Raw genomic sequence first — 26,299 nt, forward strand, 5'->3', positions numbered from 1 at the left:
GAAGGAGATACGCTGTCCTAGCGAGAAGGGCATGAAGAGAGCGACAGTGAGCGACAGCAGCAGTACGTGGCTCTTTGGACCACTTCGACCCCTAGTCTGAAAGGAAGCCTGTGAGAAAACAATAAGGGATGCTTCCTTGCCACACAGCTAATATAATGTGGGCTGTGATAAGAGCGATAAGAACCTCCCTGCCATGCTGCGCTATTCTGGGAGGAGTGGGCTCAGAAAAACAGGATATCCCCCTTTGTTTTGTTTTGGTTGCTGTTAGTTGTTGTGTGTGCATGCAAGATCTTATAGTGATAGTGATGGGCTGTGGCACACAGCCACATTTCTTTGACCCCGTCTTGTCTGCAGATGGGGAAGGAGGTCAGGGGGTTATAGGGGTCAAGCAAAGGGTTACAGCTGGTGCTCTCGATGTCTACACAGTAAGACAGAGAAAGCTCTACCCTGACAACCTCAAAACAATTATGGAACCTCAGTGTTATAGGTTAATTAGTACATCTTGATCTGGTTATACTTTCTGTGATGTCCATGTCTAATATTCATTATAAACAAACTTATAATGCATTAAGGTCAGCATAGCTACAGTTTTAAGTACTTTTAAATAATCCAAATATTTTATAACAATAACAAAATATAAAGCAATTTATAATGACTCAGAAGGTCAAGTATCACGACCTTTGCTGGGTCACTACATTTGTTTTTTGCCAGGATTATGTATTATAATTGCTGTTTGTATCGTCATAGGGTCGTTTTTTGAATTGTTAGCTAGTTGTTTGACGTAGAGGTGCTGATGAGGCCTTATTACCTCTATCCAAACATCTGTGTTTCCCCAAAATGTAAACGGTGTTAGGTTAAACAGACAAATTAGTTGGTTCAATAGCACAACAATGATCCATGACATTATCAAAAATCACAACAGCTATTTGTTTTCAGGCCACTTTTTAGGTTTCTCTAATGTGTTATCATGAGTTTTTAATCATCATGGCATATTATATTATTCTTGGCACCTCCTTCTTTTCCTTGTCTCCCTCTATGCTAGAGTTATCAGTCAAGGAGGGGGAGGGATGCTTCACCATGCCAGCCCCACACTAATCCATCCCTCTCCCTTCAACACACACAGTCAGCATTGAAAGGATTTGTTTTTCTACGTTCCCTCCATCTCAGGTTACAGCAACTCAATGTTTTCCTGTCAGTTTTGTTAAAAGAGCAAATTCCCAGCTGAGTCTCTGGCCTGGACAGGGAGACACAGCTGGTGCCTCAAAACCCCAAAGAGTTCCCCCTGCTCTCCTCAGCTGACACTGAAATTATAACCTGCCATAGACTTTAAATTTGAGATTCATAATCAAAGTGCTTTTTAAATGTGAATCATGAACACAGTTTGGTGACAGTCTTATTAAGATAGCGGTTTAAACATTTAGCACTATAGCTTTACAGAATTTGACAGCTGCTCCCACCTGATCACCATATTGTATCCCTAAGGGGATCATATTTTCTAAACAAAACACAGCCATACACATTTAATGTCTGTGTGGTTGTATATGCTTACAGTGCAAATACTTCAACAAAGCAGAGCATAAGGACCATAAAGTAATAAAACTTGACGGCTCAGCCTGGTTGCTGGCACTTAAAGCTGATATACAACCAAGAAGATGCTCGGGTGAGCAGAGTCTCTGCCTGCAACCCGTAGAGCAATTTTATGGTACATCTTCTTTGTGAATACTAAAACATGTTGGTTGTTTGCCAGAAGCTTTTATAAATTGACATTATCAGGTTTAAGAGACATTTTTACGATAGACATTCTTTTTTTTTTACCATTTACCAGTTTTTATCCCCGTCTATTTGTTTTGGAGAGAAGGAGGCATCCGAGTGCAATTCGGCCCTTGGTAAAGTCTCCTGAAAAATTAACAATAAAGGAATTGTAATCAGTCAAATCTGTCTCTAAAGATGGTAAGGGTAGTGCAATCAACTCCCATGACCCTACGCTACTTCAACACACCACCTCTCTTTTATTATTGCTTTTAGAACTTGGTCAAGCTTTTTTGTTTAGGGACAATATAGCATTTGCATTTAAGTGTCATTTTGCTCCAATCAAAGTGCCTCTCAGATGGTAGAAAAGCATCTCCCGTCTGCATCAAACACCTTAAATCATTTCCTGCTGTACATCAAAACCATTAATCCCCAAGTTACTTAAACATAATACGCAGGTTAACATATTAAGCTTTAATGCTTCAATCAGAACTGTGGCACGCTCATAACAAAGACCTAAGCTCGATGTCGTGCCATGCAGTCTCTGTGTTGTGATAGTCTCCATGGACAGTGATGTCACCTCTCCCAGTGTTAGATAAGAGCCTGGAAAGTCCCCAGTGCGTGACTGTCTAAGCTCATTTTAGAAGCTCTTATCAAGAAAAGTCCTAATGCTCTTGTGTATGGTCATCTATTTCATTGCAAACAAATGTATGCAGACACACACTCACACTGGTTGCTGTTTATTGGTAACATAAGTACTGAAGTTTGCTTATCTATATATTGTTAACGGCCCACCTCTTTCTAAACCACTATGTGTAAACAAAACTGAAACCTGAGTCACTCAACATGAATAGTGTCTCTATTTATCTGTTTTTTTGTTCAATTCAGCGATGAGTGTAATCATTGGAAACCACAACACGAGCCAAACAGCGTTTTACACGATAACCTCATTGCCCACAACCTCCAAACCAGACGAGTGAGGCTGTGGCATTTGCATTTGCAAATATCCTTTCATGCAAGTCTGTGTGAGAGTGTGGGAAAAAAGAGGTTTAAAAAGGTGTGTGGTGGGTACGTGAGAGTCGCTTGTCACACCATGTCAAAGATGCAAAACAAAACATTCGAATCACCAAACATGAGATTTATCCTGGTTTTCATCTCAGAAGCTATCATAATGTTGTATTCTCGAATCTACTTGCTGCTACTGAATTGCTTTTTTCATATTGTGTGCACCAACAGCTGGATGTCATTACTCATGTTTGTGTGTGCTCTGCTCAGCTCCCCTTTTGGCCTTTTGTAAGTGTCTGTGGAGCCAAAGGCTGTTTCCCTGTGCACTGCTGAGCAACCAGAAGTTTAATGTTCTCCAATTGAAATTAAGCCTGTGCCAAGATGGACAAGCTACCCATCACTCAATGTCATGACAGTCAATATTTTTTGTTTTTAAATAAGGCCTACCCAAACTTGGAAATGTTGGTTTTGGAGTCATTTAGATTCATAAAGACCACGTTAGTCAGCTGTCAGAAAGGTCACAATACGACTTATTAAAAACTTTTGTTATATGTAACAGCTTATGACCCTGGAGAACTCTTAATAGCCTCTTTGCGTTGTATTTGTAGTTGTGTTCCAGGTTGAGGGATAAAACAATATCAATATAAATGTGCAACCAAACACTGAGGGAAAAATATTTTGGCAACCAAAATGCACACTGCTCTAGTGTCTGTTTTTACTCAAAATAGGGCCCTACTGTAATTGACAAAATGAACATCGTGCTGTAATGAAGAAGACTGAAACTAGCAATCAAATCAAACTATCAATATTATATTAGAAGTTAGGGAATTTTTGTATGCACTTCACTAACATTTACATAAAAACTGTTCCATGAATATGGTAAAAAACAAAGACAATATTGAAAAGAGAACACCTACATTGGTAGTGAAACCAATGCCTGCCTGAACAGATTAGTGATCTCTCTCTAATGCGACTTTCACACCAGCGCTTTTCAGTTTCTAGCTCCGAGCGGGAGCTTTTCTGGTTCAGCTCCGGTTTCCCTTTTCAGCTCCCGCTCTGTCCACACCGCCCACTGGCGCCCCAGAGCTGCCCTTGCTGCGTCATGACGTCACCGTTTACATCGCTGATTTGCCCCCCAACGGCAGCTCACAACAACAACAACAACAACTGCGTCGGGTCGATGATCGTGTTGCTTTTAATCACACGAAGCCAGAATAAATTGAATAACGACTTCTCCAACCTTATACTTTTCTCCAGAGTGCCGTGGTTCATTGTTTATTAATGTGTTTCTGCAGCATTTACCGACCGCTGCAGTGCTGGCTGCTCTTCCACAGAGTTTCTTCTCCCGTTAGCTCCCGGTTAGCTCGCACTGCAGCGGCCGCTCTAAAGTATTCACTGTCCGACTCACACAAGCAGCTGATGCATATCCCCAGTTCCCCTTAGCCTAAGTGAATGTGTGTCAGTCTGAATTGACACTGTTTGGTATCACAACGCTGTTATGAAAGTTTCTCTGGTATAAAACGGGTGATGTTAGCATAGCAACCGAAGCTAAACTGACTACTTGCATCCGATAGCTGCAATAATACAAAACAACACGTCTGCCTCTCTCCACAATGATCGATAACAGCGAACGGATGGTCAAAGTAAGGTACAAATAAACAGAATCACACGAAGCCTGGTTAGTGTTGCCTGACTTTATAAAGTGTGTTTATAGGCACTACTGCTTGTAGGCAGGCATAACAGTCGACCCATGTTCAGGGGAGGTGGGTTTAGTTTCCTGCACGCCTCGACGTAAGAGAGACGTAAGCGACGTCACCTCTTAGCTCCAAAGCTCTTGCCTCTGAACTGACAATTTTTTGGAGCTGGAAATGAAGCGGATTCCGGAGCTAAGAGCCGGCGCAGCTCCGGTGTGAACTGGAAAACCCGGCGCTTTTCAGGCTCTAGCTCCGAGCCGGAGCTGAAAAGGCGCTGGTGTGAAAGGGGCATAAGTGAAACAGATTGGCTTGTGTGCACCAACATGTGCTGTCATGTTTATTTCAACCATATATGTGCATCCCCTCAAATATCTAAAACCACAACATTAGCAAAAGCAGCTTGTGTCTGACACGAGGTTTCCATGTCTGTCAGGTTGTTTGAAAGTGTCTGATGGGAACAGGAAGTCATACTTTAATGTTGGCATACGACAATACATTCCCCATCGTGAAGTAAACCTCATATATCCTGTCATCCATAGAAACTGTATTTATATCTATAAGTAAAAAAAAGTGTTTGCTCAGTTTTTATGGCCCTGGTATAGAGAAAAGTCTAACAGATTCATTAGTTGTAAATCTATAGATGTATTTATTGTAAATAACTTTAAGTTAAGCTGTTCTTTGGTATACCTTAGTTTGCATTATTCAGAGCTCAAGGCATCATGTTATGCAGGGGAAGTTTTTTGCCACACAAGTGGTTAACATTTATAAGTTGGGGCTGCATCATAAATAAAGTAACACATGCAAATGAATTGGTACCCACTGATTGACTATTGACTTTTACTTACTGTTAACGCAGGTTATCTACAGTTATTCTGCCACCTTCTGTGCTGCAATGTGATTCTGCTCAGCGTGTCAGTTCAACTTCAGTGTGATATGAAACAAAAGCAGTGTTAATGAGACACGCATTCCAAATAGTGGCCTTTAGACCCTCTTCGAGAAGCCATGTGGTTATACATAAAAAAGAGTGTTACAGAATAACACATGAATATCATAAATGGGATTTCATAATGTTTTTCAAATGCTTATCTAAAAATCACAGTTGATATTCACTACAGATACAGGGATTTAGGTTTTCATGCAGATTCAGTCCAACCGGCTGTGCTTTCACTATTAAGCTAAGCCCGTTAAGAGCAGAAATCCAGATGTTGTATCCTCTGGAGGCCAACCAAACTACTGTGAAACAAACCAGAGCCTGTGATGTGCTGTACTACTGTCCACTTCAGGGCCAGTGGCTGGACCATTTTAAGTTCATCCCATAACTCAAAGTTAATGGCTCTGACTTGTGTAGATCATAACAAAGATGTATTTGCAGTAATGTGGCCTTTTAAAATAAATAAATTAAAGCCTTCAGTAGTGCTGTATACATCTCAGACCAATACTATTGCCATGCTCATTAGAGACAATGTAAAATAAAGTGGACCAAATGTCACATTAAACCAAAACTGTAGGAAAACTTAAAACTTAAACTGATTTGCTACAGTGGAAAGGAATCCAATAACAGCTGGACCAAACTGCAGAAAGTTATGCAAGTAATTTCACAAGGAGATGGGCGATTTGTGGCTGCACTTAAACCAGATGAACTTGGCAATGACATAATCCTTACAGCACACCACACCATCCGCTATTTGTCTATGGTCATTATCCTCTGAAATGTATCCAGTGTTATTATCAAATCTTTAGTTCATAAATGGCTCTCAATATTGTATGACCAAACATATTCAAAACTTAAAGGGGACCTATCATGCAAAATGCACTTTTGTACGTCTTTTATACATGAATATGTGTCCCCGGTGTGTCAGGGAAATCACCAAGTGTCAGAAAACACAACCCCTCCATACCCAACATCTCTAAAAACGGGGCTGCAACGGATCTGATACAGACTGATACAGATTTGAAATATCTCTGACGTCAGAAACGAGGAGCTCCGCCTATATGGGCAACTCTCCACCTACAGTATCAGGGAATGGGGGGTTGCCGTGGCATGGTAACAGCATGGTAACATGACGCTCGTGCCTCGCCCCCCTCCTTTGCAGGGGGGCGAGGTCAGCTGCAGCTCATTTGCCACAGAATCAGCCCTTGCAAAAACAGGGCTGGAATACAGCAAATGGAGCGAAATGAGGCATGGCTAAAATGCATGATCTGTTTGGTATTTTGAAAAAAAAACTTCACTGACATGTTTTATATAGGTATGGCCCTACAGTATATTATTCAAATACTGTATAGCAGGGGTAGCCAACACGGTGCCCGCAGGCACTTAGTCGCCTGCAGGGGCAACGTGAGTCGCCCGCGGGGCGTGTTCTAAAAATAGCTCGCCAAGCAAATCCAAAATGTATAAAATACACAAAACAAAAAAGGAAATGTAATTAAAAGAATCTACCCTATGCATAAACGAAACCTAAATCATAGCAAACTCTATCTACTTACTACAACTCTATATCTATCTAACACCCCTCCTCCCCCACAATGAATATCGACCAATCACGTTCTTGCTTGATTTGCGGGACCAGCATAGAGAGGCGAAGTCCCTCCCTTTCCGGGAGGCTCCATGGGACCCCGGAAGCGTAAAATTATACATTGAAGTCAATGGAGAGAGAAAGGTTATCTTTTGATCCCGTTTGAATTGTGCCACGAATGACACATATGATGTTTGTCAATTTAAAAGAATATTTTGCAAGTCAAAAAAATTAAAATGTGTCGTAAAACTGTGAAGTTACACATTTTTTTGTGTGAAACCGCTGAGTGAACTACAGGTCTCTTGGTCTCGCACAATACGCGTCACCATCACAAAGATGGCCGTCACGTTAGCAAATGTCACCTGTTTCTTTCAGAATGAGAATAAAAGTATAAAACGAGGTGACTACAAGACTGGACACGTTGAGAGCTGTACATACACGAAAGGGGAGTTATTCGGTTCTGTAAGAGCAGCGGGACCGGCTTTACAAGGTGTTGGTGAGTAATATGAGTGCAATGTGTAACGTTAATGTCAGCTAGCTAACATTAGCTAACAAGGTACACTAACGTGTTTTGTTTCAGTAACTAGTGTTCTCCTTTAGAACTTCGTGGTCTGTGTGTGCTGTGGATAACATTAGTGTTCACAAGAACAAGGTACACTCCCGTGTTTTGTTTTAGTTGCTCTTCAGATTGAAGCGGCCAGTTTTATATCGACTATACTGTATGTGTAATTTCCTTTTACATCTCGTTGTGTCATTTGAGTTTATTTGCTGTGTGTAGATTCAAGGGTTTTGGTTATCTTGTCAATTTGTTTGGTTATCCAGGCACAGCTGTGCGTGACTCCCTCAGGTACACTGGTATGTGTTTTCCTAATGTAGAGAGCATTGATTAATTAATAAACTACACACTGAGTCTAGATCCTGACCAAATCCTTTTTTATTGTTGATCAAATGTTTTTCAAAAATGTATTCATACACATTTAGAAAAATACAATGTACAATCACAACCAGTACAACACACATTACAAAAAATACAGAAAAAACAAACAACAACAACAATCAGACAAGAGGACAAAACGATGGAAAAATAACCCCTCCCACCCCCAGATCCGGACCATCCTTGTATTATTGCTCATTCAATCTATTATAGCATGCTAACAAACATGGTACTTTCTTTATTTGTACAGATCTGCATGGGAGACGATGGCGCGATGCAGAGCGCTGTCTGTGATTGTGCACGGGGGATGTACAAATGCAGCCACGCTGCAGCATTGGCAATATGTGCCATGTGGCAGATCAGCTCCACAGATGTTGAGTGCCAGTGGAGGAAGCCTGGCACTTCCAAAGTAGTCCAGCCGGTGTCTCAACTCTACCAACAGTGAGAGGAGACATACAACCCACTGGCCAGAGACATCGCCACTCAGGATGTAGACTGGTTCAGGTCTGCACTGAGGGGCGCACAGTGTGGCATGGCATGGCTTTTGTCACCTGAGCCAGAGCCGCGGCCTCAACATCAGGCCATTGTCACCGTGCCGGAGCTGGTGAAGGGGGTCGGGGGCTTGAGGCAATTCTTGCCTCAATGCGACTGAGCAGAGACCAGCAAGCTGCCATCCAGACAGCCACCGGAGGACAGCGGACAAAGTGGCAGTTACACAGGCGGGGCAGGTTGACAGCCAGCAAGTTTGGTTCTGTGCTGCGGTCGGGACTTTCATCCACTCCATGCACGTCCCTCATGAAGAGGGTGCTCGGGGGGTACAACTTGGACGGAGTCATGGCTGTCAACTGGGGGGTTTTAAACGAGGCCGAAGGCTTTTGTGCAGGCCTCTCAGGAGACAGTGTTCGAGTCTGGTCTCTTTGTGAGTGAGTCTGTGTTTTGGGAGCATCCCCCGATGGACTTGTGCAGCCATCTGCCCTGCTGGAGGTGAAGTGTCCACCATCATTATATAGGATATATATATATATATATATATATTTGTATACATATCTGTAAATTGTATAATTTTATTTGATTTAAAAGTATTTTTGATCTCTGTCTATAAACACAAACTGAGTAAGATTGACAATAAAGTTGACTTTGAAAAATATATATATTCTTTATGAAAATAGTTGACTGTTGGAGAAATGAATCCAAATGAAACGTTGGACTGAACTACAACGCCTTTAAATCTCTACGGACTGTTCTTCAGTGGGATGGCAAGTTGCTATCTTTAAACATTTAGTAGTTTTTTCTCAGAACAGATTTGATTTTCTGAAGTTAATTTAACTTTGGCGACCATGTAAGGTCATTATTAAAAAGGTACAATCAATTTGTTTAGGGTTGAAAATAATGATAAACATTTCATTTGGATAATTTACTGACAGAATAAGAAACTCAATGATGCTCTACTCACCTGTTCCTTTTTATAAAGTGAAACAGTTGAAACGATAGATTTTAGTAAACTTAAAAACAACCTTCTCCAAAAGCTATCAAGGAATATACCGAATACTTGTTTTAGAACTTTATTACATATTTTTATATAAATAGTTTGAGTGATCCATAATTGACAGAAGCTTGTGTTTACACTGACCTGTTACTCATATATTAATGTCTTTGTAACTTCTTTAAACCACTACCTCACTCATTTCTTTCATTCATCACGGTTCAGTAAACTAAGTGATACATGAACCGGTTTAATCATTATAATAACGTAGGATTGCAACTCTTTGAAACTGTAGGTGGCTCTTAAAAGAGCCGTTGTGTTTGGGTGTGCTGGTCTCAGGTCAGTTTAAGCCCTCTCTCGCGGATGCAGCTGGATGTCCTTGGGCATGATGTTGACCCTCTTTGCTTGGTTTATCTTACTGGGGGGCAGCTACATGGATGTCGGTGCAGTCCACAGTCAGTGTGCAGTTGAAGGCAGAATGGATTTATTATTGACTCCGAATGAAGCACAACTTCATGTCATACAATACATTGACTTTATTTGTAATTGTGTGAAAACATATGAGCATTGATTAGCAAGCAGGACCCTCAGGAACAGAGCACGGTGATGGATGGAGCTGGGAAGAGAGAAGAATAAAGAAAACATATCAACTTCATTTTCGGATATTAAAAATTCAATTTCAAAACAAGTTGCCGCTCCTACAGTTTCCTCGTGTGTAAAGATGATTTCACTTGACCTATGCACAATATCACACTCAATACATGTGTGTCTCTGGGGGGTGCATTGTGCCTTTGATGTATATAAATAATATACCATAACCAAATACTATTACGTACAGTGGAAATCAGGTTGCCAGAGCAGGTCAGTCCAGTGTGCATGTTCCTCAGGGTCTCAGCAGTTACAGGTGAGGGAAAGGAAATAAAAGAGAAAAAGGTCAGTAACAACACTTTAAAGTAACAACACTTTGAATAATTATCTCTTTTAATAATGTTCTCTCAGTAATCACTCAACTACTGTCTTTCCAACAACCAGATTGACTCACTATCATCACAATGAAACACGTCCAGAAGAATGGACCACAGATGGAAATTAGCTATTAGCTATAATCTGGCATATTGCATCTCTTCTCTTTGCTGAGATTAATGTTTTTGTATGCATGGTCCTTCTATAAATAAATACATGTCATGCAAAGCTGCCTGCCTGCCTTCCTTCCTTCGACTCTCCCTGAACTGCCTGATCTTTTAATGTTCAATGTTAACCATTTGAGCAGATAGCATTAAGTAGAAAAGATCGCAGATGCTAATCTGCCGTTAGCCTACCTCCCGCCCCCTTAGCACCTGGCGATAGGCTCCTCTTCAAATGTTTCACAAAATACTTAACATCATGACTACTCTTACTGTTTAACATTTGGGTTCACTTCATGTTAAGGCTAATACAAATGACAAGGCTAAGTAATGTGATGCTAACTAACGTGCTCGCTACTAGCTATGTAGCTAGCTTGACTGTGTTCCATGCACAACATGTGTATTACCTGAGATCTCTGATCCAGCGACTCCTGGTCCTTTCATCAGACGGGAAGCGATAGAACGAGCTATGATCTATAAGTATGATCACTTATGTGATTACAACCTGGTACAAAGCACACAGGCATCTTGTAAAAGTGAACTTATTTTTAGCAATCTCTTATTTATTGGAGGGAATAATCAGTTATGAGATCTTCTTCTTCGCTTTAATTACGAGTCGCAACCACTTGGAGCATTATCGCCTGTGACATCACTTACGCGAGCCAGAATGGGATTTGGGATTTGTAGTCTTTGTAGTCGCGTATTTTTCATAGTCTTATATTTCAGTTTTACGACAAAATGTGACTTTTTTGACATGGAACTTATTGTTTAAGATTGACAAACATCATATGTGTAGTTCGTGGCACAATTCAAACGGGATCAAAATATACGTTTTCTCTCTCCATTGAATTCAATGTTAATTTTTCGCTTCCGGGGTCCCATGGGCCGGAAGTAGATGGGCGTGACTTCGCCTCTCTATTGCAGTCGGGAAGAAAAGCAATGTGGCACCTACCTCCCCGCTGACAGAGGGAGAGAGAGAGCGAGCGAGCTAGGGAGAGAGGGAGAGAGAGGGAGAGAGAGCAAGCGAGAGAGAGAGCCAGAGACAGCACACCTTTATCTATTTAATATAGATAAAGTAAGAAATCATTCCAATGTGTACTATAGTACAGTAAAAAAAACTAAAAAACAGTTTAAGAGGGGAGTGATTAGTCAAATATGCATAAATAAAAAGAAAGAATGCTAAATAGGTAACCTAAGATAAGAATACACCAGTTTAAATGATTTGTTATAGGTTGTGATCATATTCTAAAGATGTTTGGATTATTGAAAAGTATACATCTCCCTTTCATGTGAGTGTTTAGAGCTGTACCCATACATTAATGTTGTGCTGAAAGTGCACCAGATTGATGCATTTCACTTCAACATTGAAAAAAAAATCTTCCCCGGACCCCACTAGAGGAGGTGAGGACCCCCCTAGAGGAGGTGAGGCCCGTCCACCCCCAAATAAAGCAGGTTCAAATAATTAAATTGCATGCATGTTCTTTTAGTAAACACTGAAAACGGGTCCCACAGACCCAAACAGCACACAAAGGTTAAAGGTAAGCATTTAATAATGTTAAAATGTGCTAAATATATACACTTGGTGTGAACGCGACATTCCGGAAATAAAGTGGGAAAAGTACTGCGGTGTGAATGTGGCTAAGGTTAGGCAAGTATCAGAAACTTGAAAGCAAATGGTAAGTAGCATCTTATCAGCTATAAAACCTAGCAGGGAACTAGGAAAACGGTACTGGTTAAAAAACTGAGAGGCTGATTAGGCAATAGGATGCAGGTGAGGAGGTGGGAGGGGATGACAAGGCCATTGATTATGGAAGTGGGAACAGGTGTGTAGATGGGTGGGGCAGTCAGATGATGAGGACAGGAATAAAAGTCTAAGGGCATCTGTGATTGGTTGAACATTTTCAATGTTGTGGGCTTGTGAAAAGGGAGAGTTGGTACATTTTATCTGCCAACTGTCAACACCAACTGACCACAACTGGAACAGACGCAGTGCAACGTGATCCCATCAGCAGTAATGCCCAAATCATAACAGTAATCTTCAACTCCATTAAACACACCTAAACGCCTAATATTGTCCTTGAGATCACAATGTAGCTGTCCCTGAAAAACAATACGGCCTTTTTGGAAGACATCAATACATTTACAACCCCTTAAATGTCTTAATACACAGCCAACTTTTGTTTAAGGAAGTCCAACGCATGACCATTACTGTCACCATTTCCTTCCTCACCTTCACTAAGCGGCTGCCAAGTGGCCTTTTCCTCAGATCGAGAAAGGAACCTCTCAGCTGTAGTTCGCGTGCCACAGCATGATAAAAAAGCAAGGGGCGGAGGGTTGCATGTGAGGGAGTGCAAACAATAACCAGGCATGGTGACAATGAGAGCCTTCAGTCACCTTCTTCCTTCCCCCGCTCTCTCCCTTTCTCCTGACGGTAGTGTAGGACACAGCTGTAGAGCAAGACTACATTGTGTTTCCACTCCTGTTGTCTTTTTGAAGTCGTATAATTAAATGTAACTACCGTGAAGCAAACTCACCTGATGCTGGCTCTGCATTGTTGCTCTTGGCAGGATCTTGCTCAACAAGATCAGTGAGCTGTTGTTGTGTCATATTGCCCAAAGTTTTAAAGTTGGAATATACCCTCATCTGGCTTAACTGGTTAGAGGTGTTGATGAAAGAAAAAACAACTCTGTTGATGTGATAATGCTGTGTTACAAAACTGTCTCAGAAGGTGTTTTATTTCAACACAAACTTGAATTTCTGGAAATTATAATATGTTTGAATAAAACGCCGGTTACATTGTCATAAACATCTTGCATGTCGCAGATTGTTAAAAAAGTATTAGGTTAATGTGTTTATTCTTTAAATAACAAAAGCCCTGATATTATATGTCTTTAGAAACCAGATTCCCTGTTGTCTGCATTTCGCTAGTGGTGTCAGAGGCATTATAAGCTTGCCAGAATAAAACAGGATCATGTAGCACTCGTGTCTCTTAGCTTGTCGATTTGAAACGGTGCCATGTCAGAGTGCCAGGTCCAGGTCACAGTCTTTTAGCCTGCTTGAGGAGGGGGAGTCAAATCTGATGTGTGGTGGTCTCTGGAGGTGGTGTAGGTTTCCCTCTTGCTGATACTGCTGATTGAGATGGAAAATCAGGATTGCAGCTTTTAGGGGCGTTGAAGTGTCTCCTGAATTCACGAGAAAAGACGTGACAAATGGTGGATGAAGTTATACAAAAAGAGTCAAGACACATCTGGCCGTATAACTTGAATCCATCATGAGTTTCACTGAATGTGCAACTCAAGCAGTGTGTTGGCATTGAATACTCAATAACTAACGAGATGGTTCTGTGGACACAAAGCAGGGCCTTCTTTATTATTTCTATTAAATTCATACTGACTTTGTTTTTCTCATGCAAAGACTTAGTAATAATCTCCAAATAAAATGTTTCATGATCATGTCAGACACAGTATGTTTTCCAAATCACACTACAAATCTTCCAAGATTACAGTTTTGGATACAATTTAAAGTGTAAAAGTAACCAAATAGACATTTAAAGGCAGTTTTTATTCTGTCACATCATACTTTGTATGAAGTCATCAGCACTGAGCCTTTTAAGGCTTCAAACGCAGTAGTAGATCAGCAGTGACAGAAGCTGCATGCGAAACTAAAATGAGAAAGTCACGGAGAAGACGGATCACTGTAGTGAAGAAGTCTTCTCTTTGCTAAACCTTGTATCATCTGTAATAGTGCATTTCAGGAACAAGTGCTTTATTTAGATATGTATGAAAGTGATTTACATGTCAGATCCTCAAGTTTGTGAAGTCTGTTTTGGCTTTACATATTTTAACATGAAATCTGTGAGGTATTTTTGTATGCACCACTATGATTTTTCTGGGGAAACCTTAACGCAAATGCAGCTCTTGAGAAAATGAACAAATGAGCAGCAAAAAGATTCAGTAAATGACTTCAATGCCTGGGAAATCGGGCAGCAAATCTCACCATCTGTGTATAGAAGGCAAACATTAGTGCTCATTTCCTGTAATTTTCTGTTTCACTGCACAGATATCACACTACATAGAACCAGCGTAAAAGACAAAGTTAGAGATAATTTCTCAGCTCCAAAGTCACAATAAAGTGCCCTGACTGATTGCAGGCACATACAGACAGAAGTAAGTTGGCGAACTCAATGAACTATCCCCCATTTCTTTTAAAAAGGGCAGGTTCTTCATCATCTATCAATCTGAGCCTCCCATTGAGCAAGCACTTATGCTCTCCCTCAAGTGTCCTAATAAACCACATTGTCTCCAGCTTGTTCTCCCCTCTCCCTGGAGTCTTGCGATGCCAAAAGTTCCCCTCGCAGGCTTCTCCTACCGGGCTTATTTGGGGACATCTGCTGCCATGTCCAAATATTGTTTTTGGCTGAGCCATCGCTGGCTCTGTTGCGAGAGAATAGAGCTGGGAACTATTTTTACCTCAGCGGCATAGACTGTGTTAACATACAAAACAATGCCTCTATCCCCCCGGTCTTCCAGCTGCAAGAGCAGGGGAGCAACTGCTGGAGAGAGCAAACACACAAAACTGCGAAGCAAGCTGCTTGTGTTCGGGGGGGAAGGTAGTGGTAACAACATTATGTGCGGCCTTTTTACCTTCTTCACACTCTCTGATTTTCACTTTTTGCTTTTCAAAAGAAAAGAAAACGTCTAACTTTTGAGTTTCAGGATACGTGTCAAGTTTTATTTGGACAGGATGATGTTTACACTGGGCTTTATATTAAGTGGCTGTTATATATCTCTTGTCTACTGAGTTTTGAATTACGGCAAGAGTTTCCAATTTGTTAGATAAGCATAAATGCAATAATGAAGTAAATTGCTTTACTATTCATCTGCTCCTTTATCCTCCATTGCTACTTTCAATCAGCCTGCTGAATAAACAATGATAAAACAAAATGATTTGGCTTGGCAAAGTTTCCTTGTTTCCTACTACTCTTTTTTGCACACTCCCTTGAGACCTGAAGTCACATTTCATATCCGTTTATTGCGAAGAGAGTGTCCAATTCATTTTCTTTTAAGTTTGCAATAGACTTCTTGAGACCGCAGTTAATGCAAGGACTGTCAATTTCTCAGGGCACTCAGAGGAAATTATACTTGGGCTGAATAATTGAAACAAAAACATTGCAAGGGAAAGGATCTGTGTGTTGAGGGAAGACATAATGACTGCTCACTTTGTTTTCCCTTCACATCACATTACGGTATTTATAGACTTCTTCTGTTCCAGGCGACATTTGAGAACAGCTCTACAGTAAGAAATAACAATCGAGAAGCCAATCAATTTAAAAAGCAAAACAAACAATTCATTAGGGGAAACGCAGCAAGAAATTAAAATGCTTCTGTGTTGTATTTCATGCCTTCATTTTGGGATTATGAGTCTTTTATAAATGATTTCACGGGTAAATTAGGCCAATTTGTCTGGAACTATCCATCCTTTGTCTGAGATGTGGCACACACCCAACAGTGCAAGATTACAGGTCAAACCAAGGTGACATATTTGTAGTCACCTGAGTAGGATTGCTTCACTTGTTGGCTTTGGAACAGCATGTGATGACGTTTGATCGTGTTAATAACAAGGCCCTTGATAACTGATTATCAGAGGGAAGTTTACCTTGCACATTGGGTGCATCTCCTAGACTTCAATGATCTTATCATGACTTGGTCTTATTCAACTTTAAACCTGAATGTTGCAGAGTTCAAACTATTGAGGCCAAGTTAACAATAGCTTAGTCTACAATGTGTATGGTAAACCTTTTCCTGATATTCAGTTATCAAGGACACATAATTAACTTTAGAACATTTATATAATATATGCTGGTTCAAAATGCAATGAACAAATGTAGGTAGAAACAAGCTCAAACCGTATGTCTTCCCATTGTATGTGTTCATACATTCATATACACCTAATATTAAGCACACATTAGGGGAAAGTACTGTATTCTTTTATCAATACTTTTCACATATATACAGTATACTTGGCGTGACAAAACCCTATCATATTCAACGAGGAATAGAGGAGTTTTTTTATCCTGCAATAAGTCTACTAGTCAGTGGCTTTGTTCCCATCCCATACTCCATCATTTCCATGAAACGTATGCTTTCTATAAATATCTTGTCTGTCTACAAGCTCTGTTTGAATACACCGCAAAACCCATGTGGTGCTTTCATATAATTCATCTTTGTGAACACAAATGTTTTCTGTCTTTTCCAAAGGTAATTCATCATGTCCATGATTCAAAGGCTGACTGAAGGCAGGGTATTGTTACTCTACTGTCCCTACACAAATGATTACATATCACACATGTACCTGACACGCAGGGCGTCGTGAAACCAAGTCATTATGTCACTCTGGAAGTATCCATGGTTGTTTGCAGAGTCAACAAACACAATCATAACAGTTTGACCCTCATCCAACACGCAGACAGCCATAAACAAAACTTGATGTGACACACTGGAGATTCGCTGTAAACATCAGGGAAATCAGACAGAAACTGGTCACTAGAAACAAGTGCAATAGAGATGTAGTGATCAGTAAACACTATTCAAAACAGCTCTCATTTCCTTCTCATTCAAGTTGAATGGAAAAGTTTGAGAATCTATGTTCAGATTACATTTATTTACGCTAGTGGTTTGGGTGGCATTTTGTCCAGCACAGGACAAGACTGGAAACATCTGAACAATTATTAGATGTATTCCCATTAAAGTCTACTTTGTTAGGGTGATTTGAATACACAGTCTGATGACACTGTGTAGTACAACAACATTTTATTAAATATTATCATATTGCTTTTATCCCAGGGAGACAAGAAGAGCTTGTTCTTTAGTTTCCAGAGACCGGCCATCTGCTGCAGCCCTTAACCACTCATCTGTCTTGAATTAGACAGCAGTCACCACAATATAAATACCCACTTATCATCTCGGTAGTTTGTCCTACCCTGATACAGGCCTGAGATGACAGAGACAATAGCGGACGCCCATTGCACCAAGTCCCCCTGGAGGCACGTCTCGACTCACGGGCTGCATTTAACTTTTATTACCCAAGGAGATGGATTGGCTGCTCCCCACCCTTATTTGGTGGTGCGGTGTACGTATACGAGGGTCTGTGGTTGTAAAGCGAAGGCAGCGCGGCTCAGCCTGAGCGGAGCCAGGTAACTGAAGAGCCCCGCCACCAATTTGAAAAAGCTCACAGATAATGTGACTCTTGGTTGAGTTTTTTCTTTGTGTTGGTTTGTTGTAGATTGATTGATTTAGAAAAGATACATTCACTTGTTGCCCTGCAGGTTTGGTTCTCTGGAACAGCAAAGTGGACCCACATCTAATTTTGGCAAGCATTGTTTTATTTACCATTAGGCCTAGCTGCAAAAACATGTTCCTAAGTAAAATACGTTTTGGCATTAACACTATTTCCACGTTATCTTCTTTAACACTTTGCTTCCCACTCTTTTAATTTCAATGATGTGTTATTGATAGTCCCTGTTTTCGACATGACAACTACCTTTTTGGTGTAAATGCATTCACACCAAACACAACAAACGCATAAACTCCACTTAAGTCAAAAGCTTAGGTAGCAGTTGAGGTGCTGCTAAGCTATGCTAGTTTTAGCAGAACTAACTAACTGTTAGCTTGCTGTTTTTTCTCTACCATTGCAAATCTATGCTGTTTCCTTAATTATGTGTTACAGTTGTGGGATGTTCAACTGAATTATCAATATATGTTAGATCTTCGAAATATAATTTTTTGAAACAGAGAAGTTAATGTGGCTATCTCACCAACTAGCTTAAACTTGATTTTGCCCTCTTGTTTTAAGGACGGTTTTTCTGTGACTAAGTGCAGCAAGTGTGACTGCAGAAGTGGCCATGTCCGAGTCACAGAGCAGTTATTCTGAGGTTTGGTTAGTATTCATAAGCGGTCAGGACAGGGAGCTGACAAAACTAGGAATAAGCTGGAGCCTGCAGCTCAGCTTAAATACAAACTAAGTGGATGAAGTGCAGGTGGACAGGAGGTCAGATGGCTGCAGAGCTAATGGTTACCAGGTGAAATTAATAAGGCCAGGGCAGACAATCAAAGTCAGGTGGGAAAACACAAAGGCAGGAAGTAAAAAGTAGACATGCCTTAAAATGAGTACACTTACAAAATAAAACAGAAAACATATCAACAAAAGCCAGCGTCATGACACTAAGTATTTTCTTTTATGACTGAACTCTTTAATCCCATTATTTTTATGGTGTATCCTACTGATTATTATGCACTTTTTTGTGCTTGCAACACTATCCAATGCAGTTTGGTTGCATGAAAATAAATTGTCACCTACAAAAACAGATATGTGTTTAGCTATGGTTTGAATGCAAGTCAGTTATTAAAGCATGGTCCACAAAGCAGAGACTCATCTAAGAAAGGCAGTCATGCTATTCCCAAGAGCCCCTTCTCAGCTGCAGCTGCACCAACGTGTTTTGACCTAAACACACCGCCAAAGTGCTACACCTGACATGTGTGCCCTTTCAGAGCGGCAGGACCTCTTCTCTATGGACGGGAAGTTCATTTCCTCAGAGGATGGGGCCACACCTATTCAATTTTATACCATATTATTATTTTACCCCCATAAATATAGCCCATTTCTGTTCTTTGTGCTGTTCTTTGCTGCGCTGAAAGACATGTTTCTAAAGCTCAGTATATCTCAGGGAACATCAATGCATCAACAAGAAAAGCTTTGTACATGTGTTGAGAAGATTGAAGATTGATTATTTCTGAAAGTAAAAATGGATGTTTACACTCGCAGTGCAGGAAGATGCTCCTCCCTTGACCTCTTTACAAGAAACCGCAAGACACAGAGAGCTTTGAGAAGGTGATAATTGAAATGTCACTCTCTGAAACATCTCATGAGATCGTTCTGTGGATTCATAAACCAGAAGATTATTGTGAGCTCATTCTTGTCCTCGCTCAGTCTTAAATCATAATAGCAGCACAAAACAGATGGGGAAATGTGAAACAACTGAACAAAGAAACTAAATTATGGTAACACGAGAATATATAGCAACCTGATAAAACTGTAAATCTCACAGTCAGTCAGAGACACAAAAGCAACTTCTGTGGGACTGCTGCTTGCCACCTAAAGGGAAATATAGGAACAGACAATACACATAAAACATTTCAGTCTTTCCCTGGTGGCATTGCAGCACTCACATTCAGACACTGAAGGGTTAATGTAATTTATGGGACTCAAGGCAGAAAGGCAGAAGTAAACAAAGAGAGCCAAGGACTGGAGCTTCTCTGGCTGCTGAAGTTGAGGCGTGACCCTTGAGATAGGCACCGGGCTATCATGAGGGCGTCTCCCTGTGTGACTAGCCAGGAGAACAGGGAGGCCTTTGTCAGGGCTGTGTGTGAAAAAGTGCTGAGCCAAGCGAGCCCTCACCCCTCACTCCCTCCCACCCATGTGTTTTTTTTTCTCTTTCTCCCTGGACACACACACACACACACACACACACACACACACACACACACACACACACACACACACACACACACACACACACACACACACACACACACACACACACACACACACACACACACACACACACACACACACACACACACACACACACACACACACACACACACACACACACACACACACACACACACTTGTCTGTATTTACCAGCGGTCCCAGGGGATGAGGCTTTTTACTTCAACTGGTGAGAGGTTAAGGAGGGGAATAAAGGGCCAGTTTTTTGGTTAAAGTCTGGATAAGTTAGCATTGTATTCTGAGATGCAATTTAGGCTTTAATATAGCCCGCTGCTAAGAATTTCTAATAGTCTCTGTTTCCAGTCAAGTTGACTTTGAGAGAAATGTCATCCTGCCTTGATAAGAAATGTGTTTTCTGCTCTGTCTTTTTTTAATGGTTCCCGATATCAATCAATCAATCAATCAATCAATCAATCAATCAATCAATCAATCAATCAATCAATGTTTATTTATATAGCCCAATATCACAAATGTTACATTTGTCTCAGTGGTCTTCACAGTTTATACAGAATATCAGTATGACAATACGACACCCTCTGTCCTTAGACCCTCACATCGTACAAGGAAAAACTTCCAAAGAAAACCCAGTTTAAAGGGAAAAATGGGAGAAACCTCAGGGAGAGCAACAGAGGAGGGATCCCTCTCCCAGGACGGACAGACGTGCAATAGATGCCGTGTGTAAATTGAAAAGATAATACATTTGCAACATAGGTAGTCCAAATGTTTGGAAATGCATGTGATATAATAGGAAAATGAATCCACGAGGATATCCATCCAGGACCACAGCCACGACTCAAGATCCAGCGCTCGCGATCCAGGACACAGGACCGCAGGATCATCCATGACTCCGGATCCCAGCGTATATAGACACCAAAAAGAAAGACATTTGGGGAAGCTGGGTTAATCGGAACATGAGAGTACACAGGTATAGACAGAGAGAAGGAAGAAGTAAGATGTCCCCCGACAAACTAAGCCTATATCAGCAAAACTAGGGGCTGAATCTAATCAGCCCTAACTATAAGCTTTATCAAAAAGGAAGGTCTTAAGCGCACTCTTAAAAACGGATAGGGTGTCTGCCGCCCGAACACAAACTGGAAGCTGATTCCACAAATGTGGAGCTTGATAAGAAAAGGCTCTGGCTCCCATTGTACTTTTAGAGATTCTAGGAACAACCAACAACCCTGCATTCTTGGAACGCAATGCCCTAGTAGGACAGTAGGGTATAATGAGTTCTTTAAGGTAAGATGGCGCCTGCCCATTAAGGGCTTTGTAGGCGAGAAGAAGAATTTTAAATTCTATCCTGTGTTCTATAGGGAGCCAGTGTAAGGCAGCCAGAACAGGAGTAATGTGGTCCCTTTTCCTAACTCTGGTTAGTACACGAGCCGCAGCATTTTGAATCAGCTGAAGTGACTTGACTGATTTCTTGGTACTCCCTGATAATAAAGAGTTACAATAATCCAGCCTAGAAGTAACAAATGCATGGACTAGTTTCTCTGCATCGTTTTGAGGCAAGATATGCCTGATTTTTGCAATGTTACGTAGATGGAAGTAGGCGGTCCTTGAAATTGATTTTATGTGGGCATTAAAGGATAAATCCTGATCAAATATAACACCAAGATTCCTTATAGTCTCACTGGAGGCCAAATTAATGCCATCCATAGTTAGTATATCTTTAGATAATTTGTTTCATAGATTCTTCGGGCCAAGTACAATAACTTCAGTTTTGGTCGTGTTTAACATCAAAAAGTTTAAGGTCATCCACGTTTTTAAGTCCTTAAAGCAGTCTTGAATTTTATTTAGATGATTAATTTCATCAGGCTTGATTGATAAATATAGTTGAGTATCATCCGCATAACAATGAAAGTTTACAGAATGATTCCTTATAATATTGCCTAACGGAAGCATATATAATGTGAACAAAATAGGTCCGAGCACTGAGCCCTGTGGCACTCCATGGCTAACTTTGGTTTGCGTGGAAGATTCATCGTTAACACGTACAAACTGAGAGCGTTCAGATAGATAGGACCTAAACCAGCCTAAAGCAGTTCCCTGTATGCCAACTAAGTGCTCTAGTCTTTGCAATAGGATATCATGGTCGATAGTATCAAATGCAGCACTGAGATCGAGCAAAACGATATCTACTCGTTGATCAAATTGAAGTAAATGAGGACATTCAATTGTTCTAAAGTTCAGTCTGTATGCAATGTGGTTTACTATAAAACACAATACGGTTAATTATTCAAGTAATTTGACAAACCAATTACAGTATGGCGCGTTTCCACTGCAGGCCCCTCTCGGGCCTCGCTCGGTTTGGTTAGGCCTTATTAGGCCCGGCTCACTTTAATGCTGCGCTTCCATTACAGTTTAGGAACTGGGGTAGTTACTATAGTAACGCAGTGTAGGCGGAGCCGTGACGTCATCTTCAATGAGCGCCCCAGAAAAACAACACAGCCGTTAGCTCTTAGCACTCAGAGCTCACAGCTCTTCATATCTGTTCAGAAACTAGACAAAAGTTAAACAAGTACAACCCACAGACTGTCTGTGTCATGGCGAATACAGTCGCTGGTTTATTTATGTCTGTATAGGCTGTTGTTGTGAGTGTGGACGGTCGGAGCATATATAACGTTAGCTTAGCCAAGCTCCATTTAGAAAACACGCATTTTAAAAGGGTTTTTCGCCTGCCGTCTGTCTGCAGACTTGTCAAAGCATTAATTCATGGTTTTTACTAACCGGTATCAGTATGTTGTTACTTCGGCATCATTTTGAAACGTGTATTACAATTAAATCACGGTCAAATATGTTCATATTGTTGTAGTTGTAGCCCCCTTGCCAGCGATTCTCTCTCTAGTTTAGCATACTCAGCCCGACTCAGCTTGGTTGTTCCTGGCCCTAGAACCACGATTTTATGGGGCCAGAAAAACTGTGAATTAGGACCCGCTAGCCGGTACTAGTCCAAGTGGAAACGCAACCAAAAACGGGCCCCGCACGGCTCGGCACGCTTAAAGCGAGCTACCCGCTGCAGTGGAAACGCGCCATAAGTGTGTGTTGTTCGTGATTCTTTACTTATCTTAACAATGTTTGCAAAAGCAGAAACGACTATGACTGTCTGTGTTAGAAATAATCAGTAGCGTGGCGTGAGAAAAAAATTAGGGGAAGCCAATAATACGTCCTTTCTTTTGGGTCGGGGGTGTGGTGGCTGAACAAAAATATAAATGCAACACTTTTGTTTTTGCTCCCATTTTTCATGAGATGAACTCAAAGATCTAAAACATTTTCTATATACACAAAATAACCATTTCTCTCAAATATTGTTCACAAATCTGAAAAGATCTGTGATAGTGAGCACTTCTCCTTTGCCGAAATAATCCTTCCCACCTCACAGGTGTGGCATATCAAGATGCTGATTAGACAGCATGATTATTGCACAGGTGTGCCTTAGGCTGGCCACAATAAAAGGCCACTCTGAAACGTGCAGTTTTGCTTTATTGGGGGGGTCCGAAAACCAGTCAGTATCTGGTGTAACCACCATTTGCCTCACGCAGTGCAACACATCTCCTTCGCATAGAGTTGATCAGGTTGTTGATTGTGGCCTGTGGAATGTTGGTCCACTCCTCTTCAATGGCTGTGCGAAGTTGCTGGATATTGGCAGGAACTGGAACACGCTGTCGTATACGCCGATCCAGAGCATCCCAAACATGCTCAATGGGTGACATGTCCGGTGAGTATGCTGGCCATGCAAGAACTGGGATGTTTTCAGCCTCCAGGAATTGTGTACAGATCCTTGCAACATGGGGCCGTGCATTATCATGCTGCAACATGAGGTGATGGTCGTGGATGAATGGCACACAAATGGGCCTCAGGATCTCGTCACGGTATCTCTGTGCATTCACAATGCCATCAATAAAATGCACCTGTGTTCGTCGTCCATAACATACGCCTGCCCCTACCATAACCCCACCACCACCATGGGCCACTCGATTCACAATATTGACATCAGAAAACTGCTCACCCACACAACGCCACACACGCTGTCTGCCATCTGCCCTGAACAGTGAAAACCCGGATTCATCCGTGAAGAGAACACCTCTCCAACGTGCCAGACGCCATCGAATGTGAGCATTTGCCCACTCAAGTCGGTTACGACGACGAACCGGAGTCAGGTCGAGACCCCGATGAGGACGACGAGCATGCAGATGAGCTTCCCTGAGACGGTTTCTGACAGTTTGTGCAGAAATTCTTTGGTTATGCAAACCGATTGTTGCAGCAGCTGTCAGAGTGGCTGGTCTCAGACGATCTTGGAGGTGAACATGCTGGATGTGGAGGTCCTGGGCTGGTGTGGTTACACGTGGTCTGCGGTTGTGAGGCCGGTTGGATGTACTGCCAAATTCTCTGAAACGCCTTTGGAGACGGCTTATGGTTGAGAAATGAACATTCAATTCACAGGCAACAGCTCTGGTGGACATTCCTGCTGTCAGAATGCCAATTGCACGCTCCCTCAAAACTTGCGACATCTGTGGCATTGTGCTGTGTGATAAAACTGAACATTTTAGAGTGGCCTTTTATTGTGGCCAGCCTAAGGCACACCTGTGCAATAATAATGCTGTCTAATCAGCATCTTGATATGCCACACCTGTGAGGTGGGATGGATTATCTCGGCAAAGGAGAAGTGCTCACTATCACAGATTTTTTCAGATTTGTGAACAATATTTGAGAGAAATGATTATTTTGTGTATATAGAAAATGTTTTAGATCTTTGAGTTCATCTCATGAAAAATGGGAGCAAAAACAAAAGTGTTGCATTTATATTTTTGTTCAGTGTAATAACGTTACCAGATGAGTGATTACAGAACCTGGTATCATTTTACACACATTTGTATCATACAGATGCAGGACTTACACACGCCTGTTATCTAACCGACAGGTCCGCACGCGCTCTCCAGCCGAAACTCCAATAAGCATTCATTCACAAACTAAATCAGGAGACCTTTAACGTTTTACGTTCGATTCGCTCCTTTTTTCCTCGCTGTACACAGCTCCAGTTTGGGCATTGGCCGGTCATCAGATTGTATTTGTTGTTGCTGCTGTAGTGGAAGTTTAGTACAATTATTTTTGATTAAATACCCCAAATCTCCAGCCTCCATAATTGCACTTGCTTCAATTGCTTGCTACTTTCTAACGGCGGTGAGAGTGGTGCAGTGACGCTATCTATCTTCTATCGATTAGATTTATGATTTGAAAATTATACAAGTAGGGTAGACATGTGGATATTATCCGACTTAACAAAACATGCATTTATCTAACAGGTTCGTTATCCACTGACCTTATTTCGAGCTATTTTCCAAAATCCGATGGAGAAATCCCATTGCCTTTTTGTCGAGCGCAGCTTACTTCCGGGTTTTAGGACGCGTCACTGCCACACTAAATTGATGCGATTTGATTGGATTGTAAGGCAAGGGAAGCCAGCCGCCTCTGGCTTCCCTTGGCATGGCCCTGACTAATCACAGGTTGGCAGGGGCATGACGTGAGCCTTGTCTGATTGGTCAATCCCTCCATTTTTTTTCACCAAGGGAAGCCAATTTCTGCTGGCCTCCTCTCGCAACAGAGAGTGCAATCTACTGTTTCACCATAACATGTAGAGGGGCGCTGTTTCACTATTTGTAAAATACTCAATGAGAATGGGGGAGAGACGGGCCGGCAGCAACACACAGCACAGAAAAATTACCGAAACCAAACGAAGTGTTTTTATTTATTTATTAAAATTATAACTACAATCCGAAAAAACAGGGGAGAAAACGCCACTGGAAATAATACGGAAAATGCCTCAAAGGTGACAGTTGTCACTGGTAATGAAACTTTTTTGTATCAACTGAAATCAGCACGCCCCGCAGCACAACACACTTCAATGTGCTAATCTTTATGGGGTTCAGGTCAGGCCTTAAATCATGAATTTTCTTTTTTCCTGAGGCTGTGTTTCTGCACTCCCTACCCTGACACACACACATCGCTTCCCCACTGCCCCTGTCTACACAAAGCAGCTGCCTGAGGGAGAGCTGGTGACAGAAGAGTGAATCACTGTTTAGGTAAGGTTGCACCTTTCTCCCAGAGGGAAGAGCGTGTAAAATGTGCTAAGCTCCCAACATTGCCTTCAGGGCTTATGAAATGCTCCTATTGTTCATGCTAAATTAACTTCTTTGGGACTTTCAGGGGGTTTAAATCACTGGTGTCTAGC

The 26,299-nt window shown here is 41.4% G+C and overlaps 1 long non-coding RNA gene across 1 annotated transcript; it reads right to left on the reverse strand.

Annotated features, from left to right (window-relative positions):
• Positions 1-9,899: 9,899 nt before the first annotated feature.
• On the reverse strand, positions 9,900-10,903 carry LOC139433095 (uncharacterized). Its single transcript, XR_011642660.1, has 2 exons — positions 10,215-10,903; positions 9,900-9,994 (listed from the first exon to the last, which is right to left on the reverse strand). It is a non-coding gene; the product is annotated as an uncharacterized lncRNA (long non-coding RNA).
• Positions 10,904-26,299: the final 15,396 nt, after the last annotated feature.

This window comes from Pseudochaenichthys georgianus, chromosome 24, assembly GCF_902827115.2.
Source record: "Pseudochaenichthys georgianus chromosome 24, fPseGeo1.2, whole genome shotgun sequence".
Lineage (NCBI taxonomy): Eukaryota > Metazoa > Chordata > Actinopteri > Perciformes > Channichthyidae > Pseudochaenichthys > Pseudochaenichthys georgianus.